General features: G+C 43.6%; 1 long non-coding RNA gene across 9 annotated transcripts in view; it reads right to left on the bottom strand.

The window, feature by feature from the left end:
- LOC143933537 (uncharacterized) overlaps window positions 1-19,948 on the bottom strand; it is a 483,729-nt gene that overhangs the window by 429,554 nt on the left and 34,227 nt on the right. The window contains exon 1 of one of the 9 annotated variants that reach the window (XR_013263117.1): window positions 16,730-16,912. The exons of the other annotated variants lie outside the window; for them this stretch is intronic. This is a non-coding gene — a long non-coding RNA (uncharacterized LOC143933537). Of the gene's footprint in view, window positions 1-16,729; window positions 16,913-19,948 lie in introns of those variants that run through there. 9 annotated transcript variants of the gene reach the window in all.

Raw genomic sequence — 19,948 nt, 5'->3', positions numbered from 1 at the left:
CCAGAAGACAGTGAGGGGGATGGAGGAGGGGCCGGACATGCAGTGATCTTTCGCCGCAGGTGGGAGCAAATACCTGTATTAGACAGGTATATCTGCTCCCCCCCCTCCCCCCTTAAGGCTGGATTCACACCTATGGCAGTTTTAGTGCTTTTTGCATTTTGCAGATTTGTACCACAGTCCATTTAACATTGTTTCCTATGGAACACGTTCTGTAGTACAAATCTGCAAAATGCAAAAAGGACTAAAACTGCTTAAGTGCGAATCCAGCCTAAAAGTGGCAAATATGACACCGGGGGGATGGCAGATAAACAAAGCTTCCACTTTTGGGTGGAACTCCGCTTTAAGTAAAAAAAAAAATACCTGACGTTTACATTGCTTGTGATAGCAACAATAATAATGAATGAATTATTAATTAATATTATTATTATTATTAATAATAATAATAATAATTGTCCAAAAAATTTAAAATTGGGGGGGGGGTAGCAGATAAACAAAGCTTCCACTTTTGGGTGGAACTCCGCTTTAAGTAAAAAAAAATACCTGACATTTACATTGCTTGTGATAGCAGCAATAATAATGAAGGAATTATTAATTAATATTATTATTATTAATAATAATAATAATTGTCCAAAAAATTTAAAATTGGGGGGGGGGGGGGGGGTAGCAGATAAACAAAGCTTCCACTTTTGGGTGGAACTCCTCCTTTAAGTAAAAAGAAAATACCTGACGTCTACATTGCTTGTGACAGCAACAATAATAATTAATGAATTATTAATTAATAATAATATTATTAATAATAATAATAATAATAATTGTCCAAAAAATTAAAGGGACAGTGTAAAATAACAAAAATAAAATAAAAAATACAATAAAATATATAAGAAAAAAATTTAAAGAGCCCCATCCCTCCGTAATCGCACGCAAAAGCGAATGCATAGGTAAGTCACACCTGCAAATGTAAACCATGTTCAAACCACACATGTGAGGTATCGCCGCTATCATTCGAGCAAGAACAATAATTCTAGCACAGGACCTTCTCTGTAAATCTTTTAAAACATCGCCTATGGAGATTTTTATATACCATAGTTTGTCACCATTCCAGGAGTGTGCGCAATTTTAAAGCGTAACATATTAGGTATCTATTTACTTAGTGTAACATCATCTTTCACATTATACAAACAAATTGGGATAACTTTACTGTTGTGTTTTTTTTTTGTTTTTTTATTCATGAAAGTGTATTTTTTTTTTCAAAAAAAATTGCGTTTGAAAGACTGCTGCGCAAATACAATGTGACATAAAATATTGCAACAAGCACCATTTTATTTTCTCTGCTAAAAAAAAAAATATATATATATATTTGTAATGTTTGGGGGGTTTTAAATAGTTTTCTAGCAAAAAATACAGATTTTAATAAGCAACAAGTGTCAGAAAAAGGCTTATGCCTCGTACACACGATCGGACTTTACAACAACAAAACTGGATTTTTGTCTGAAGGGCGTTGGCCCAAACTTGTCTTGCATACACACGGCCACTCAGTTGTTGGCCAACAATTACGAACATAGTGATGTACTAGACATAATACATGTTTTTTCATCTCTTTAGCGCCACCCTTTGCGCTCCTTCTGCTAATTTCTGGTTAGTAGAAGTTTGGTGAGTGTTGATTTTCATTTTTCATTTTGCTCTTTTCCTTTCATGTTTTTCATTTTGTGCTTTTCAGTTTGTTTCTGAATGACCGTTTGTCAACCAGCCATGTTGCGGAATCGAAGGAGATGACGTGTTATTTATTATTGGCCTTGGAGTTATTGCTCTGACATTATTTTTTTGGTTGAATAATAATAATTTTATTTGATATATTTTCTATATTTTTGGATGCATAGAATGCACATTTTGGTTAAGTTCTATTGGCTGATAGCATGTCTAATTTTATTTGTTTTCTTTTTTTTTAATGCACAATAAAAAAATTGTGTAGAATAATACTTGGCTGTGTGTTTTACTTGCAATGACAGTTTGGGAGTCGGCAGTTACATTTAAAAAAATACAATGTAACATTGACAAGGGACACCAACATAGTTGTATCTTTGATCATAAAAAACTACGGGATAATGGTGTTGGGGTAAGTTGATAAAAAAATAATAATAATAATAATAAAAAAATAAGATTATTATTTGTTATCACTAGAAAATAAAAGCCTTTTAAAATGTGTTTGCAATAACTCCATCTGTATCACCAGCAAAGCAGCTTCATTATTATCCCATTAAAGAAGAAGAGAATTGTGCGCTGCATTTCCAGATTTCATAATTTGCCGCGTCACGAATGTTAATTCTCCATTACGAACGCTACTTTACAAGACCGACCGCTTCCAGCTCCTCCTTGCTTCCGAGCATTAGTGTTTGTACTTTGGACTTTTGTCCGACGGACTTGTGTACACACGCTCGGAAAATCAGAAAACAGACATTTGTCCGGGGAAAATGTGAAAACCTGCCATCCAACATTTTGTCCATGGAAAATCCCACAACATTTGTCCGATGGAGCGTACACACGGTCGGATTTACTGCCAACAGCCTGACATCCAACATTTCCCGTCGGAAAATCTGATTGTGTGTACGAGGCTTTAGTCTCCAAGGGGTTAATCCAGCATTCATTGTATAACATCCAATGTGTGGTGAAAACAATGTAACAAGCAAATACAAACAAAATAACGCAATGTAACGATGTAAAGAAATACACAACAACAAATCTTCCAGAAAGCTGACATTATTATATTGGACGCATCAATCAAGGAGATTTATCAGACTTTAGTTTTGAGTTGACAGTTTCAAGATTTGTAATTGTGTATTTTTTTAAAGGATATCTAAAGGTTCGTTTTTTTTTTTTTTAAAACAAACATGTCATACTTCCCTCCTCTGTGCAGTTGGTTTTGCACAGAGTGGCCCTGATCCCCCTCTTCTGGGGTCCCTCAGCGGCGCTCCTGGCTCTTCCTCTTCTCGAGTGCCCCTTTTGAGAGCCGCTCTCCCTTGGGGGGCCCCTGTGACACAGACAGCAGGACTCAGCCCCGCCCCCCTCGCTATTGGATTTGATTGACAGCACCTTGAGCCAATGGCTGCACTGCTATCGATCTATCCAATCAGGACCTGTGACACCGGCTGGAGCTGATGTGCTCCTCCACATCGCTGGAAAGACCGAGTTCAGGTAAGTAAAAAGGGGGCTCTGGGGGGTGCTGCATCACAGGAGGTTTTTCACCTTAACCACTTCCCGACCGGCACACGCCGATGTACAGTGCCTTGTGAAAGTATTCGGCCCCCTTGAACTTTTCAACCTTTTGCCACATTTCAGGCTTCAAACATAAAGATATAAAATTTTTATTTTTTGTGAAGAATCACCAACAAGTGGGACACAATTGTGAAGTGGAACGAAATCTATTGGATTTTTGAAACTTTTTTAACTAATAAAAAAATGAAAAGTGGGTCGTGCAAAATGATTCGGCCCCCTTGCGTTAATACTTTGTAGAGCCACCTTTTGCTGCGATTACAGCTGCAAGTCACTTGGGGTGTCTCTATCAGTTTTGCACATCGAGAGACTGAAATTCTTGCCCATTCTTCCTTGCAAAACAGCTGGAGCTCAGTGAGGTTGGATGGAGAGCGTTTGTGAACAGCAGTTTTTCAGCTCTTTCCACAGATTCTCGATTGGATTCAGGTCTGGACTTTGACTTGGCCATTCTAACACCTGGATACGTTTATTTGTGAACCATTCCTTTGTAGATTTTGCTGTATGTTTGCGATCATTGTCTTGTTGGAAGATAAATCTCCGTCCCAGTTTCAGGTCTTTTGCAGACTCCAACAGGTTTTCATCCAGAATGGTCCTGTATTTGGCTGCATCCATCTTCGCCTCAATTTTTACCATCTTCCCTGTCCCTGCTGAAGAAAAGCAGGCCCAAACCATGATGCTGCCACCACCATGTGTGACAGTGGGGATGGTGTGTTGAGGGTGATGAGCTGTGTTGCTTTTACACCAAACATATCGTTTTGCATTGTGGGCAAAAAGTTGGATTTTGGTTTCATCTGACCAGAGCACCTTCTTCCACATGTTTGTGTCTCCCAGGTGGCTTGTGGCAAACTTTAGACGAGACTTTTTATGGATATCTTTGAGAAATGGCTTTCTTCTTGCCACTCTTCCATAAAGGCCAGATTTGTGCAGTGTACGACTGATTGTTGTCCTATGGACAGACTCTCCCTCCTCAGCTGTAGTTCTCTGCAGTTCATCCAGAGTGATCATGGGCCTCTTGGCTGCATCTCTGATCAGTCTTCTCCTTGTCTGAGCTGAAAGTTTAGAGGGACGGCCAGGTCTTGGTAGATTTGCAGTGGTCTGATACTCCTTCCATTTCAAAATGATCGCTTGCACAGTGCTCCTTGGGATGTTTAAAGCTTGGGAAATCTTTTTGTATCCAAATCCGGCTTTAAACTTCTCCACAACAGTATTACGGACCTGCCTGGTGTGTTCCTTGGTCTTCATGATGCTCTCTGTGCTTTCAACAGAACCCTGAGACTATCACAGAGCAGGTGCATTTATACAGAGACTTGATTACACACAGGTGGATTCTATTTATCACCATCAGTCATTTAGGACAACATTGGATCATTCAGAGATCCTCGCTGAACTTCTGGAGTGAGTTTGCTGCACTGAAAGTAAAGGGGCCGAATAATTTTGCACGCACCACTTTTCAGTTTTTTATTTGCTAAAAAAGTTTAAATTATCCAATAGATTTCGTTCCACTTCACAATTGTGTCCCACTTGTTGGTGATTCTTCACAAAAAATAAAAATTTTATATCTTTATGTTTGAAGCCTGAAATGTGGCAAAAGGTTGAAAAATTCAAGGGGGCCGAATACTTTCGCAAGGCACTGTACGTCAGCTGAATCGCACGGGCAGGCATATTGGCGTACAGGTACGTCCAATCTTAAATGCCGCCCTGCCGCCGTGCCGGTCGGGACCCCTGTGAGTCCGGTCGCGGGGTCCCACGGACTCGTTCACCGCGGGCATACCCGCGATCGTCTCATGGGGCGGCTGAACTGGGAGATGCCCGTTCTGCCTAGCAACAAGTGACGCTGATCTCTGCTCCATGTGATTGGAGCAGAGATCAGTGTTCACTAAAAGAAAGCCTAACCCGCCACAGTTAGTAACACACCCCTAGGAACACTTAACCCCCTACACTGCCACCCACTGGTTAACCCCTTCACTGCCAGTGTCATTTACACAGGAATCACTGCATTTGTATAGCACTGATTGCTGTATAAATAGCAATGGTCCCAAAAATGTCTCAAAAATGTCTGATGTGTCCGCCATAATGTCGCAGTCACAATAAAAATCGCTGATCGCCGCCATTACTAGTAAAGAAATAATATTAATAAAAATGCTATAAAACTATCCCCTATTTTGTAAACGCTATAACTTTTGTGCAAATCAATCAATAATCGCTAAATGCAATTTTTTTTACCAAAAATATGTAGAAGAATACGTATCGGCCTCAACTGAGGAAAAAAAATGTTTTTTATATATTTTTTGGGGATATTTATTATAGCAAAAAGTAAAAAAATATAGAATTTTTTTCGAAATTGTCGCTCTATTTTTGTTTATAGTGCAAAAAATAAAAAACGAGGTGATCAAATACCACCAAAAGAAAGCTCTATTTGTGGGGAAAAAAGGACACCAATTTTGTTTGGGAGCCATGTCGCACGACCGCGCAATTGTCAGATAAAGCGTCGCAGTGCCGAATCGCAAAAAGGGGCTTGGTCCTTTGGCTGCAAATTGGTCCGGGGCTTAAGTGGTTAAAGAACATTAAAATACAGCAAAATGGGAAATGATTATCAATGCCGAGTCATGTACACCTACACAGGTTAAACTGGATGGTCTGTTGTCTTCACTGAATCTTGCCTACTATGTCACTACAGTATGAGAGGTATCACCGTCAGATCATGGGCAGGAATTCTAGCACCAGACCTCCTCTGCACATCAAAAATGTAACCTGTAAAGGCTTTTAAAGCGTTGCCTATGGATAGTAAAATTTACGTTGTGTGTCGCCGTTGCACGGGCATGTGCAATTTTAAAGCGTGACGCGTTTCGGTATCTATTTACCCGGCGTAACGTCATCTTTTATATTTATAAAAATTGGGTTATGTATTGTGCTTTTTTTTTTTGCATTAAGATTAAAAAAAAGTGTATTTTTTCCCCAAAAATTGCATTTGAGAAAACACTGCGCAAATATCGTGTGACATAAAAAACTTCAAAACCCACCAATTTATTCTCTAGGGCCTCCACTTTAAAAAAAATATACAAATAATGTTTGGGGGTTCTAAGTCATTTTTTAACAAAAAGTGCCAGAAAAGGCCTGGACTGGAAGAAAAAAAATATATATATATTTTATATATATATATATATATATATATATATATATATATATTCCCTCCTCCAATTATTTAAGAGACGAGAAGGATTAATAGAAGATAAAGTTATAGTGACAGGGCCATCTTTAATATTGATTGGACCCTGGGGAAAAATTCCCCCCCCCCCACCCCCCAATGCAATTCCGCTCTCCACCTGCTCTGAGACATACAATAAATAGCAGCTAGACTCAAAATCAGTTTACTGATACAGATCAGGCAGAAATTGCGATTGGTTGCCAGAGGTTACAGTGTATCATTGCCACTTACTGACTGGTTGCTAGAGGTTACAGCACACATTACAGCTCACTGGTTAGTTGCTAGAGGTTACAGCACATTATTTCTACTTGTTGATTGGTTGCTAGAGATTACTGTATATCAATACTGCCCACTGATTGGTTGCTAGAGGTTACTACACATCATTACTGCTCACTCATTGGTTTCTTGAAGATAGAGCACATAATCTCCTCACTGCCTGCCCACCATGAACTGGGGTGGGGAGAGGACCCATCAATAGACAGAAAACTCCTAGGGATCCTAGAACTATTGGGGTCAGTGGCAGTGTTGGGGGGAGGGGAGGATGTGATCAATGGCAATGCATATTTTTTTTATCGACTACCAATATAAAGAGGAGTTTCAACTCTGACCACCAATGTAATAGGGGTTTTCACTGACCACTAATGTAATAGAAGCATTCACAGTAACCACCAATGTAAGGAGGGATTTACACTGATCACTAATGTAATAGGGGTTTACACTGACCACTAATGTAATAGAAGCATTCACAGAAACTGCCAATGTAAGGAGGGATTTACACTGACCACCAATGTAAGGGGGCATTCACACTGACCACTAGTGTGAATGAAAGGATTCTACACCAAGCCCCAATGTAATGAGAAGATTTACAACGACCACCAATGTGACTGAGACAGTTAGCCTGCGTTCACATTGGTGTGCTGGAAACACATGCAAAATCATTTTACTGACACCACAGAAACGTGCTGCCCATTTGCAGATACACAGCAGTGCCATTATTTGGTAATGACACCCTCACCCATCTGCTGACATGTGCTGAGGAACCGTGTGACTAACCACGTGAAAGCATTAGGGACTTTCTTGCGTATTTCTATTCCATAGAACAGCCCATTGAAATGAATGGGCTGCCCTACACATGCCCTAGATCTTTATCCACCCTGTTAGTACACCTCTGCATCCTAAACCCCCTGCTAACCTCTGTACCCCAAACCTCCCCCATCCTCTCCACTCCAATCCTCCTCCCCTTTAACTCTACCTGCCTCCTCTGCTCATCTTTGCACCCACCTTCCCTACCTCTACACATCCCCTCCTTGCTCCCCTGTGCACCCCAAACTATAATTCCTTCTCTGCCTACCTCTGAACACCCCACACTACACCCCCCCACCATTTTGTTTACCTTTGCAGAACAGGCTGATGGTAAGCTTAATGACCACAGTTGTAGGCAGGACTTTCAAGCATGCCCCTTTACCTCCCCAGTGGGCAGCATTCAGCTGGTCCGCGGCTATTTACATATCAAATTCCGGTTATTTACATGTACACACAGGGTCTGCAGGTGAGTCATGTACACAACAATAGGGCAAAGCTGGGCAGTGTTAGTAGTAGAAATGCACACTGAGATATTGGGACACAGCACGGGACTAAAACTTCAAGGGACAATGGAATTTAAACTGGGATAGTTGTCAAGAATGAGGCAGTTGCTTTGGGCCCCAAAACAATGGCAGCTGCTCCTTTTGCTCTGCCTTAACCACTTGAGGCCCGGGCCATAGCCGAATGATGGCTACAGCGCGTACCTCAATTTCCGGAAGGCCGTCATAGGACGTCCTCCCCTGGGCACGCCCTCCCTGCGCCCCCCCCATGCAGGGCGTGCGGGGAGCGCACTGTGATTACTGAGTCACTGAGACTCGGTTGATCACTGATCCGAGTAAGGGTCCCAGCCCCTTACCAGGTGATCAGCCAATGACAGCTGATCACATGATGTAAACAAAAGCTTGGTAATCGTTTTTTTTTTATGAGAAAAAAAAGCCGATCACCAGCTTACGTTAAAGGGACATCTGTCCCGAAGAGGCATCACAGGCACCTCATCTGTGCCAATCAGTACCCCCTGCCAGTGCCACCTGTTATTGCCACCTACCAGTGCCCACAGTGCCCACCAGTGCCTCCTATCAATGCCCATAAGTGCCACCTATCAATGCCCAAAAGTGCCACCTATCAGTGCTCACTAGTGTAAGCAATCAGTGCCCATTACTGCCACCCATCAGTGCCCATCACTGCCACCTATCGGTGCCCATCACTGCCGCCTCATCAGCGTACATCAATGAAGGAGAAAAATTATTATTATTTTTTTTTAATTCGGCCCTTTTCAATTTTTTTAACAAAAAAATAAAAACCGCAGAGGTGATCAAATACCACCAAAAGAAAGCTCTATTTGTGGGGAAACCATGATAAAAATGTCATTTGGGTACAGTGTTGTATGACCGCGCAATTGTCATTCAAAGTGCATCAGCGCTGAAAGCTGAAAATTGTTGTGGACAGGAGGGGGGTTTAAGTGCCCAGTAAGCAAGTGGTTAAAGACGGCCCTGATGGATGAAGTTCCTCTTTAAAGCGGAGGTCCACCCTAAAATGGACCTTCCACTCATCGGAATCCTCCCCCCCTCCGGCGCCACAATTGGCACCTTTCAGGGGGGAGGGGGGTGCAGTTACCTGGATAATCCAGGTAAATGCACCCACTTCCGGGATAGCTCTCTGCGGAAAGGGGCGTAGATTACGCCCCTTTCCGAAAGTGCCCGTCCCTTTCCGCAAGTGCCCCGCTGCCTGCTGGGAAAACACACAGATCCCAGAGGCAGCGGGGACCGTCCTTATTGCGCAGCGCAGCTCGCGCATGCGCAGTAGGGAACCGGGAAATGAACCAGAAAGGCTCCATTTCCTGATTCCCATACCCAAGATGGCAGCGGCAGCACCCGAGAAACGATCTAGAGATCGGCTTCGGGTGCCGACATCGCGGGCGCGCTGGACAGGTAAGTGTCACTATTTTAAAAGTCAGCAGCTGCAGTATTTGTAGCTGCTGGCTTTAAAAAAAAAAAAAAACGCGGACTCTGGCGGACTCCCGCTTTAATAATTCAATATTGTACGTTTTTTTTTTTCGTTTGTTTTTTTATTATTCTCCTCGCACAAGTGTCAGTATTCCTTGCAAAGTGAATTTTCACTTTCCTTCACCTCATTTATTAAGATCAATGGGCATTCACTTTGTGATTACTAAGTTATCATCACTGAGTCAATAGACCAATAGCTGAAATGAAAATGGGATCAAGACTTGAATTCAGCTATACTTAGAATTTATTACAACGTGCAGGATAGGAAACTCCACTGGGAATTTCCAAGTGCAACAGGGGATGTGCTAGGTTGGGTTTTAGCATACCTAAGAACAACACTTCCTATGGACACTGAGATCTGTGAACCGCTGGGTGAATCGGCACTCAACACTCATATTTGTAAATCTCTAAGCCCTTGTACACATGGTCAGACATTCCGACAGAAAATGTCCGATCGGACCGTGTTGTCGGATAATCCGACCGTGTGTGGGCTCCATCGGACTGTTTCCGTTGGAATAATTTTCCGACAACATGATCTGATCGGACAAAGTGCCACGCATGCTCAGATCAAATTCCTAGTCCGAAGCTATTGGCTACTAGGCTGAACGTAGTCCCGTCCTAACTAAATAACGTTATCACGTTACGAGCGATCGGAATTTCCGACAACCAGTTTCGCACAAAAACCGTCGGGCAAAATCCGACGGACTTTGTTGTCGGAATGGCCGACCGTGTGTACAAGGGCTAAGAGTGAGACCATCATTTTCACAGCTGTGTACCAAGACCCTACAAAGTTTTTACAGACAATAAACGGAAGTGCAAAAACAATGTTAATATAAACCCAATACATAAAAAAAAAAAAAAAATTATTTTTAACATTATACATAAGCCAAGAAATAGACCCGAGCGAAGCATTTTACAGATGGTCTATAGGCTTTGTACAAGCATTTTTCTGTATGTGTAAACAAAGCCGCTGTTAGAAATCGTGGGGTCCTGTACAGCCTACCTGATGGGGCCCCCAACACCGCCCCCTGAGGGGGGAAAAGTGTGGGGAGAGGGAGGTGAGAAAGAGGGGAGATGAGAGAGGGGGGAGAGGAGGAGGTGGGGGGCAGAGAAGGAGTGAGAGAGAGAGGGGGTAGAAAGAGGGGGTGAGAGAGAGAGGGGGGGAGGGAGAGAGAGGGGGTGAGAGAGAGAGAGAGAGAGGGGGTGAGAAAGGGGAGAGAGAGAGAGGGGATGAGAGAGAGGGGGTGAGAGAGAGAGAGGGGGTGAGAAAGAGGGGAGAGAGAGAGGGGGTGAGAGAGAGAGGGGGTAAGAGAGAGAGGGAGTGAGAAAGAGAGGGGTGAGAGAGGGGGTGAGAGAGAAAGGGGGGTGAGAAAGAGATATGGGGTGAGAGAGGGGGGAGAGAGAGAGAGGGGGTGAGAGAGAGTGGGGGTGAGAGAGAGAGAGAGGGGGTGAGAGAGGGGGGGGTGAGAGAGAGAGAGGGGGTGAGAGAGAGAGGGGTGAGAGAGAGAGAAAGGGGGTTGAGAAAGAGAGATGGGGTGAGAGAGGGGGGTGAGAGAGAGGGGGGTGAGAGAGTGGGGGTGAGAGAGAGGGGGGTGAGAGAGAGAGGGGGTGAGAGAGAGAGAGGGGGTGAGAAAGAGGGGAGAGAGAGAGGGGGTGAGAGAGAGAGAGAAAGGGGGGTGAGAAAGAGAGATGGGGTGAGAGAGGGGGTGAGAGAGAGTGGGGTGAGAGAGAGGGGTGAGAGAGGGGGTGAGAAAGAGAAATGGGGTGAGAGAGAGAGAGAGAGAGAGGGGGTTGAGAAAGAGAGATGGGGTGAGATAGGGGGGTGAGAGAGAAAGGGGGGTGAGAAAGAGAGATGGGGTGAGAGATGGGGGTGAGAGAGAGAGGGGGTGAGAGAGAGAGGGGGTGAGAGAGAGTGGGGGTGTGAGAGAGAGGGTGAGAGAGAGGGGATGACAAAGAGAAATGGGGTGAGAGAGAGGGGGGTGAGAGAGAGAGAGAGAGAGAGAGAGAGGGGGTGAGAGAGAGAGGGGGTGAGAGAGAGAGGGGTGAGAGAGAGAGCGAGGGGGTGAGAGAGAGGGGGGTGAGAGAGAGAGAGGGGGTGAGAGAGAGAGGGGGTGAGAGAGAGAGGGGGTGAGAGAGAGGGGTGAGAGAGAGAGCGAGGGGGTGAGAGAGAGGGGGGTGAGAGAGAGGGGTGAGAGAGAGAGAGAGGGGGTGAGAAAGAGGGGGGGTGAGAGAGAGACACAGAGCTCTTCACTGTCTCTGTCCTGTCTTTATGTAAGGGGATCCATGTGTGAGGGGAGGATGAGGGGACCAATCACATGTCACTGATCTAGGAAACTGGACTGATAGCAAATTAGACTGCTGAGGAGAGCACTGTGAACAGAGACCGCTCTGCAGGTAAGTATGATCAGTCCTCTTGAACAAGTAGAGGTGCAGTAACAGAGCCTCTCATGGAGCCCCTCCTGGCCCCGGCCCTAGGGCAGTGCTGGCCGGGCCACGCTGTTAAGTGACCTGACCCCCCCCCTGCAGGAGGCCCAGTGGTACCCCCTTATTGTATCAGGGGCCCTGTGTGTAAATCTTCAGTTATTTGGTTCCTGGACTGCGCAAGAGGAGAGAAGCAGTTCTAAAGGAGAGGAGTTTTTTTAATTATCACTAGAGGGATCACCAACAGGAAGAAGGAGGAAGGAAGAGTTCCTCCTCAGGGATCTCCAGAATCCGGTCCTCCAGCTGTTGCGGAACTACAAGTCCCCAGAAGCATTGTAAAACTCTGACATTCACAGACATGACTGGGTATGATGGAAATTGTAGTTCCTGAACTGGAGGGCCGTAGTTTGGATACCTCTCTACTTTATAGATCTTTATATCACTAGAGGGGTCACCAGCGGGAGGAAGAAGGTCCTGATTCCTATAATTACAATGCCTTGAAAAAGTATTCATACCCCTTGAAATTTTCCACATTTTGTCATGTTACATCCAAAAACATAAATGTATTTTATTGGGATTTTCTGTGATAGACCAACACAAAGTGGCACCTAATTGTGAAGTGGAAGGAAAATGATAAATGGCTAAATATTTTACAAATAAATATGTGAAAAGTGTGTGTGTGTGTGTGTGTGTGTGTGTGTGTGTGTGTGTGTGTGTGTGTGTGTGTGTGTGTGTGTGTGTGTGTGTGTGTGGGGGGGGGGGCATCATTTGTATGGCGCCCCCCGGAGTCAATACTTTGTAGAACCCCCTTTCTCTGCAATTACAGCTGCAAGTCTTTTTGGGGGCGTCTCTACCAGCTTTGTACATCTAGAGAGGACATTTCTGCCCATTCTTCTTCTTTGTAAAATATCTCAAGCTCTGTCAGATTGGATGGAGAGCGTCTGTGATCAGCAATTTTCAAGTCTTGCCACAGATTCTCAATGTGATTTAGGTCTGGACTGTGACTGGGCCATTCTAACACATGGATATGCTTTGATCTAAACCATTCCATTGTAGCTCTGGCTGGATGTTTCGGGTCGTTGTCCTGCTGGAAGGTGAACCTCCACCCCGGTCTCAAGTCTTCTGCAGACTCTAACAGGTTTTCTTCTAAGATTGTCCTGTATTTGGCTCCATCCATCTTCCCATCAACTCTGACCAGCTTCCCTGTCCATGCTGAAGAAAATCATCCCCACCATGGTGTGTTCAGGGGGATGGGCAGTGTTGGTTTTCCCCACACATAGCGTTTTGCTTTTAGGGCAAAAAGTTGAATTTTGGTCTCCTCTGACCAGATCACCTTCTTCCACATGTTTGCTGCCCCCTCCCCCACATGGCTTCTCACAAACTACAAACAGGACTTCTTATGACTTTCTTTCTCCAATGTCTTTCTTCTTGTCACTCTTCCATAAAGGGCAGATTTGTGGAGAGACGACTAATAGTTGTCCTGTGGACAGATTCTCCCCCCTGAGCTGTGGATCTCTGCAGCTCCTCCAGAGTTACCATGGGCCTCTTGGCTCTTCTCTGATGAATGCTCTCCTTGCCCGGCCCGGTCAGTTTAGGTGGACGGCCATGTCTTGGTAGGTTTGTAGTTGTGCCATACTCTTTCCATTTTCCAATGATGGATTGAACAGAGCTCAATGAGATGTTCAAAGCTTGGGATAATTTTTTATAACCTGACCCTGCTTTATACTTCTCCACAACTTTATCCCTGACCTGTCTGGTGTGTTCCTTGGCCTTCATGATGCTGTTTGTTTACTAAGGTTTTCTAACAAACCTCTGAGGGCTTCACATAACAGCTGTATTTATACTGAGATTAAATTACTAATTTCTTTTTTACTAATTAGGTGACTTCTGAATGCAGTTGGTTCCACTAGATTTTAGTTAGGGGTATCGGAGTAAAGGGGGCTGAATACAAATACCCCCCCCCCCCCCCCCCCACACACACACACACACACACACACACTTTTCACATATTTGTTTGTAAAAAAAAATGAAATCCATTCATCATTTTTCTTCCACTTCACAATTATGTGTTGGCCTATCACATAAAATCCCAATAAAATACATTTACGTTCCTGGTTGTAACATGACAAAAAATTTCAAGGGGTATGAATACTTTTTCAAGACACTGTAGATCTCTATATCACTAGAGGGGTCACCAGCAGGAGGAATGAGGTCCTATTCCTCCCAGCAACAAAAACGGTGAAAGATTTGGGGGATAAAACGTATCAAGAGAAACTTCAGGAACTTAATATGTACAGTTTGGAGGGAAGAAGAGGAAGGGAGACGTGATCGAAACCAAAATGAAGAGGTTTAATTTGATTCAGAAGGGCAATATTTTCAATATGAAAACAAGATGAAGAACACGGGGACATGGCTTCAAACTAGCAGGAGGAAAGTTCAGCACTAATCTTGGATAGTATTACATTCACACAAAGAGTAGCTGATGCTTAAAATAGACTTCCAGCAGAGGCAGTAAGTCAATTGAAAGTAAGTGGATTCAAACATGCCTGGGACAGACATAAAACGGGACAGACTTGATGGACCACTTTGTCTGTACTCTGCTTTCACCGTTCCTAAATGATTTGTAGTTACCTCCGGTTAGCAAAAAAAAAATGTGGTTGGGTTTTGTATGACCGTGCATCATAGGCGTGTGCACAGGGTGTGCCGAGTGTGCACAGGCACACCCTATTCACCCCATGCAGTGCCGATTCCCCCTGCTTCCTGGCACCCCCTGTCTCCCCCTGCAGTGCTGCCAGCTTCCCTCCTTTCCTCTCCCACCGGCTGCTGCAGGGGATGTTTCAAGATGGAGAGTGGGAGAAGGGTAGGGTAAATATTTGATTTACCGGCCCTTTCCTTTTCTGAATGTGAGTACAGATAGCTCTTTTGTTCATTCTTAACCACATGCCGACCAGGCCATAGCCGAAAGACGAGGTCGGCTTATCGTCCGTGGGGCGTCCTCCCAGAATGTTGATCCCGCGCGCCCCCCTGGGGCTCGCGATCGGGAACATCCGTGACCACATCCATGCATCACGGTAAACGGCCGCTGATATCAGCCGTTTACCACGTGATTGCTCCGTCATTATTATTATTATTATTATACAGGATTTATATACCGCCAATAATCTTCAGTACTCTGTCCATACTGTGCAATACTCTGCCAGAACTCTGCAACACTGGGCAATACTCTGCCACACTGTGCAATACTCTGCCAATACTCTGCAACACTGCAATACTGCAATACTCTGCAATACTCACCAATGCTCTGCCAATACTCTGCAACACTGCAATACTGCAATACTCTGCAATACTCACCAATGCTCTGCCAATACTCTGCAACACTGCAACACTGTAATACTCTGCAACACTGCAATACTCTGCAATAATCTGCCAATACTCGCCAATACTCTGCAATACTGCAATAAATTGCCAATAATCTGCCAATACTCGCCAATACTTGCCAATACTCTGCAACACTGCAATACTCTGCCAATAATCTGCCAATACTCGTCAATACTCTGCAATACTGCAATAAATTGCCAATAATCTGCCTATAATCTGCCAATACTCACCAATACTCTGCAACACTGCAATACTCTGCCAATAATCTGCCAATACTCATCAATACTCTGCAATACTGCAATAAATTGCCAATAATCTGCCAACAATCTGCCAATACTCGCCAATACTCTGCAACACTGCAATACTCTGCCAATAATCTGCCAATACTCTGCAACACTCTGCAACACTGCAATATTCTGTAATAATCTGCCAATACTCACCAATACTCTGCCAATAAATTTTAAAAGAAACAGAATTTTTATTTATTTTTTTTACCCGAATTTTCAGTCTTTTTTGATTAATAGCGCAAAAAAAAAAAAACCCAGTGATGATTAAATACCACCAAAAGAAAGCTCTATTTGTGTGGAAAAAAGGACAACAATTTCATGTGGGTACAGTGTTGCATGACTGAGTAATTGTCATTCAAAGTGTGAGAGCGCCGAAAGCTGAAAATTGGTCTGGTTAGGAAGGGGGTTTAAGTGCCCCAGTGGTCAAGCGGTTAACTGATCCATAGTAAACTTAGTAACTTAAACTTAGTTTGTGAATGAACGGGAAGCCACTCAGCACAGAGCACTTTCCATTCGTTCGCTGTCCAGTGCAGCTGAGGCTGCAGAGAAGGGGACTGGGGAATATCTGTCCTCAGTACCTTTCTCTCAATAGTGAGACATTAGAGGTCTGTTTAGACCCTTTATATTTCACCAAAGCCCCAACAAACGGTGCTCCTAAAAAAGATTGTAAAAAATAATAAAAAATAATATTGTAAAAAAATATTGAAAATATAAAATTGTAAATAATAATAATAAAATAATATTGTAAATATTTTTTTTCACATGTAAATAATAATAAAAAGAGAATAAAGATAAAAAAAAAAAAAAAACGACTGACACAGTCCACTGCAGTTCACTGCTCTGCTGATATACACGTATTTGTGTTTGTATTCTGGGGTGCATACCCATGCAGTAGGCTGCGCACACCAACGCCGTGCATTAAATAAATGTATAAAAATTAGAATACATAGATAAATCCTGGATCATTGAGCAATTTATGTGAAGACAGATGTGAGAAATAGACGAAGATGATTGCGAAACCAAAAGAAGGAGAATTGTGCCTGTAGTGAGGTGTAAAATATAAATAGCGAGTGCATAATAATTACCTGGCGGGATGGTGATCAGTGACTATTTGGAGGGGGTTTGGGTGCCTTGTGTAGCTCCAGTATCTCTCCAGAGTGAAAGAAATGTTCTGCTTGAGGATGTTGAAGAATGAATAATGAAGAATGGGGCTATATGGGGTTTATTTAGTCCACACCCTATACAGTCACAGGAAAAAGGCAGGAAGTCAGGAAATGAATGATGACATGAAAGGAAAACTAAAAAAAAAAAAAAAAAAAATTTCCAGAATACTCATGGTCAGTTCCATAAAATAAAAAGTAGAACACACTGCATTTTTTCTGTACTGGACTGTACTGGAACGTGGTAAAACGCATCAAAAATGCACTGGAACGCATAAAAAATGCATTAAAATGCACCAGACTCCAGCACAGTGGGGGGTGGGGGGGGGGGGGGGCGGTCAAACAAGAACAAAAGAAAACAAAAAGCTATTGGAAAGCATCTGGAAATGCATAAAAAAAAAAACATAAAGAAAATTCACCAGGAGGATTTTTTACTGTGCGTTTTTGATACGTTTTACTTACTAAAGGGTTGGTAAGTGTGTTTGGCCAACTACTTTAAGTACCAATTTTTTATACTCCCATCTATATAGAGTGCGGTTTACTAAACGTGTATATTTCACAGGAATCTGTCGCTCCTGATGAGTGGCGAAACATCCACGAAATGCGTCGAGCTATAATTGATGCTACAGTTATACCACCTATATCTTGATGATGTCACCAACATTATTCTAGTACTATTATACGTATATATACCATGTGATTACAGATTCAGCTACCAGGCATGCCACCCTTGGCACTGTTAGGCTGTATTACTTCTCTTATGTATATATATATATATATATATATATATATATATATATATAATGTATTTTTCTATTATACATGTTCCCAGTGATGGCAGGTGCTCAAAATTTTTGTGGGGGGCGCAAACAAACTGAAAAATTCGCCCATTACACGCTGCCACTGTGCCCCAAATGTTGCCACAGTGCCCATTAAATGCTGCCACTGTGCCCCAAATGTTGCCACTGTGCCCATTAAATGTTGCCACTGTGCCCCAAGTACAGAGTCCGATTTTACTGTTTAACTAATAAATTGATTACTTTATTGGCATTATACTACACCATTGGAGCCTCCTCTGTCTCTCTCTCCCCCCCCCCCCCTCCTCTCTTTTTTTGAGCCATTCATCACCAATCATCACGTTTGGGTTACCATTATTATACATGAGCTATTATGGCCCTCTAGTGGCCGGATATAGAAATGATCTTTTATCTGGCACAGTAAAAGGATCCCTCTGGTGGCTGAATATGAGGAATGAAGTGGGAGATTTGCTGAATTTGTGATGAGCCTAAATTTCCTTGTTTTAAGGTGAGAGTTCTGTGAGCCCTTTCTCCTGGGATTGTTCATCAACGTTTGTTCATCCATTTTTCATCGTTGGTGTTTATAACTATATGGACTATCTGTTTACACTTATATTGATTAATTAATTTTTTACATGTTTTTTTGCACATGTTTTTTTGCACAGCAATGACACCTGCACCGTGATAGAGTCATCTGACACCAGCACCGTGATAGAGAGCACTGACATCAGCAGCGTGACATAAAGCACTCACACCAGCACCGTGATATACAGCACTGACAGCAGCACCATGATAGAGCGTACTGACATCAGCAGCGTGACATAAAGTACTAACACCAGCACCGTGATATACAGCACTGACAGCAGCACCGTGATAGAGAGTACTGACATCAGCAGCGTGACATAAAGTACTAACACCAGCACCGTGATATACAGCACTGACAGCAGCACCGTGATAGAGAGCACTGACATCAGCACCGGAAACAGCCCCAGGAGGAAGTCAGCATGGCACAGGGATGGGGGGAGCCTCTCATAATGAGCATAGCACAGGGATGGTGTGAGCCCCTCATAATAAGCAGCCCCAGGAGGATGTCAGCATAGCACAGGGATGGTGTGAGCCCCTCATAATAAGCAGCCCCAGGAGGATGTCAGCATAGCACAGGGACGGTGTGAGCCCCTCATAATAAGCAGCCCCAGGAGAATGTCAGCATTGCACAGGGATGGTGTGAGCCCCTCATAATAAGCAGCCCCAGGAGGATGTCAACATAGCACAGGGATGGTGGGAGCCCCTCATAATAAGCAGCCCCAGGAGGATGTCAGCATAGCACAGGGATGGTGGGAGCCCCTCATAATAAGCAGCCCCAGTAGAAATATGACCCACCCCTGTATACCACCCCTGCGGAAGGGCCTGCCTCTTCCTCTGCCTGTCATTTTTTAAATGACCCTGTGACAAAACTCTCAGTCCCTATACTGATGAAGGACTGCTGCAGTATAGGGCAGCGGTCAGCAGTAGTGCACCTCAACCCTATGTATTGTGGACCGATACCAGTCCTTATAGAATGGCAGACTGTACCTCACTCAACCCTATGTACTGTAGTACCCTATACCTTACCAGTCCTTATAAGGACCTTTGTGGACCAAGTAGGTTGTGTGTGAGTGATTAGCAGACTGTACGTCAGTCCCTATACTGATGAAGGACTGCTGTAGTATAGGGAAGCGGTCAGCAGTAGTGCACCTCAACCCTATCTATTGTGGACCTATGCCAGTCCTTATAGAATAGCAGACTGTACCTCACTCAACCCTATGTACTGTAGCACCCTAGACAGACCAAGTTACCAGTCCTTATAAGGAGCTTTGTGGAACAAGTGAGTTGTGAATGATTAGCAGACTGCAGCAGAAGGGCAGCAGTCAAGTATAATATTCTTTCTATATTTGGAAGAAAGAATATTATACGTGTACAAGCCTATTACCGTACCACTGATACCAGTCCTGAAAAGAACCTTTGTGGAACTAATAGTAACAGCTACTGATTAAACTGACCCTCACTGCCTCACACACAGCTTCCTGCCTGTCCCTATATAAACTGACAAAACAGAGGCTGCTGGAACAATAACTGGTTACTGGAATAGCACTTTTGTGGACCTGATAGTAACAGCTAATGATTAAACTCACTCTCCCTGCAGCACACACCGTCCTGTCCCTTTCTCTAAACTGACAAAGACACTCAGGCTGCTGCAACAATCACTAGCACAGCACTGACTATCCTGAACTACACCTAACACCTATTGTATACCAAATAGCTAGCGATTTATCTCTCCCTGCTCCACACAGCAACCTTTCCCTATAGT

This window comes from Lithobates pipiens, unplaced genomic scaffold (assembly GCF_037356315.1).
Source record: "Lithobates pipiens isolate NorthernLeopardFrog02 unplaced genomic scaffold, aLitPip1_a1.2 Scaffold_27, whole genome shotgun sequence".
NCBI classification, from domain to species: Eukaryota; Metazoa; Chordata; class Amphibia; order Anura; family Ranidae; genus Lithobates; species Lithobates pipiens.
Note: the sequence above shows the minus strand (reverse complement) of the source record. Positions and strands in the feature narration are given on the sequence as shown.